At 51.9% G+C, this 1,907-nt stretch overlaps 1 non-coding gene across 1 annotated transcript; it reads right to left on the reverse strand.

Annotated features, from left to right (window-relative positions):
* Positions 1-543: 543 nt before the first annotated feature.
* Positions 544-616, reverse strand: Trnar-ucg (transfer RNA arginine (anticodon UCG)). Its single transcript has one exon. It is a non-coding gene; the product is annotated as a tRNA-Arg (tRNA).
* Positions 617-1,907: the final 1,291 nt, after the last annotated feature.

Consider the following 1,907-nt stretch of genomic DNA (forward strand, 5'->3'; position numbering starts at 1 on the left):
CCGATAAGACAGACTGTGCTCACAATATATATATGTATACAGAAAGATAGGTCGGCAGTCTACAACGCCAAAGGAGTCGTAGGGATGTGGTTAGGCTCTTTTTTTCTAGGGGTAATGAATTTACCATTTTTTAATATACGGAAGAAAAGAAACAAAAACACGCGCCCAGAGTGGGGACCGAACCCATGCCTTTTCATGCCAGGTACGAAAGGCGTCGGTTTTCCCCACTCTGAGCGCATGTTTTTCTTTCTTTCTTCCGTATATTTAAAAAAATTGTTAAATTCATAACACCTAGTAAACAAAAGAGCCTAACCACACCCCTATGCCTCCTTTGGCGTTGTTGACTGCCGACCTATCTTTCCGTATTTCCTCAATGAGTCCGTAATTTCCCTACTATATATATATATATACAGAAAGAAATTCCGGCAGTTCACAACGCCAAAGAAGGCATCAGGAAATGGCTAGACTATTTTTTTACCGTTGGTGACGTTATATTATAATTTTTCATTATTAATAATGACGTGAGAAAGAAAGAAAAACACGCACCCAGAGTGGGAACCAAACCCACGCCCTTTCGATTCGATTTCGAATGCCTTACCAATTCGGCTATCTGGGCGACTGTGTTCTCCTTCACTTTCTGGGGTATTTATATTTACTACAACTGTATCTGACGCTTGAGTGTGGTAGCCAGCGCCACTCAGACTTCAAGGGGAGAAGGGGACCTTCTTTCCAAACCCAGGGGCGTGACGCGAACGTCTACAGCCTGTCATAAGCGGGTAACTGGCGGGAAACCCTCTTATGCTACCTTGGCATCAAGGCTGCCAGAACCGAGGCCCTCACTAAGCTTTCGCACGATAAAATGTTTTGGAAATGAGGCGCTCGTTAGGGAATACAGAAAGAAATGCCGGGGCGCAGGGAAGAAGTCGGCGCGCTCTTCGCTCCTACAAATATTGTCGAAGACAGCAAGAAATCTCCCTCCAAAGCCGACGACAGCACTTCGCAACTACTGCTAAGCATGCAAGGCAGCAAGTGAGTGCGATTTCCCCTTCCGCCATCGCTGCTTGTATTCCTTTTCGCCACGGCCGCTGCATCAAACCCGCCAAGATGGCGGGTCGAGCCAACTGTGTCGCCTGCTCGCAACGTGCCACAGCCAAGCAGCACTCTTTTCGCTGTGCTTCGTGTGGCAAGTGCGCGCACACAAAGTGCATTGCCTGGCCCGACGAGGATCTCCAACTTCTTCGCGCTGGCGATCTTCCTTTCCATTGCAACGCTTGTTGGAAAGCGGCACCACCCGTCAAGCCCGACCAGAACACCGGACCGGCGGCAGAAAACGTTGCTCTCGACCACAACACATTCTTTCCCTACCCCGGCGATGTAGGTAGCCAACTGAGCAAGATAAATGACCTGCTCGTCAACGCCGTGGAAGGCATCTCATTTTTAACGGACGAGATCAGCCAGCTACGGGAGGAGCACGCCCGCCTTCGAAGCGAAACCACGAAGGCATCGGAAATACAGGCGGCCGCAATTGCGTGTCTTCAGAGTGAGGTGCGTGTCTTGCGCGAGCAGCTCCGCTACCGCGGGTCACCGCGAAAGCCCTCCGCAGTGCTTGACGCTCCTGCCACACAAAGCCCCCTCAGCAGCTCTGTCCCGGCCTCCTCACCCACCAGCCAGTCGCCCATATCGAGTTGCTTGAACGGCCCCCCTCCCGCATGGAACCCTCTTCGCCCCGGCGGCCTCAACAAAAGGCAACCCCGCAACCGCTTCCCCGAGGCTTCCGCTGGGGCAAACCAAAACAGCGACCTTCAGACCGTGCCCCGCAAGCCCCTCAAGAAAGCCTAGTTTGTGTCCCGTCTTCACCCCGACACCTCAGTTCCAACCGTGCTGAAACTCGTCACGGATGTTTGTAA

The sequence above is a fragment of the Haemaphysalis longicornis genome, unplaced genomic scaffold (assembly GCF_048455015.1).
Source record: "Haemaphysalis longicornis isolate Haplotype H1 unplaced genomic scaffold, Haemaphysalis longicornis Haplotype H1 scaffold_10, whole genome shotgun sequence".
In the NCBI taxonomy this organism is placed as follows: Eukaryota; Metazoa; Arthropoda; class Arachnida; order Ixodida; family Ixodidae; genus Haemaphysalis; species Haemaphysalis longicornis.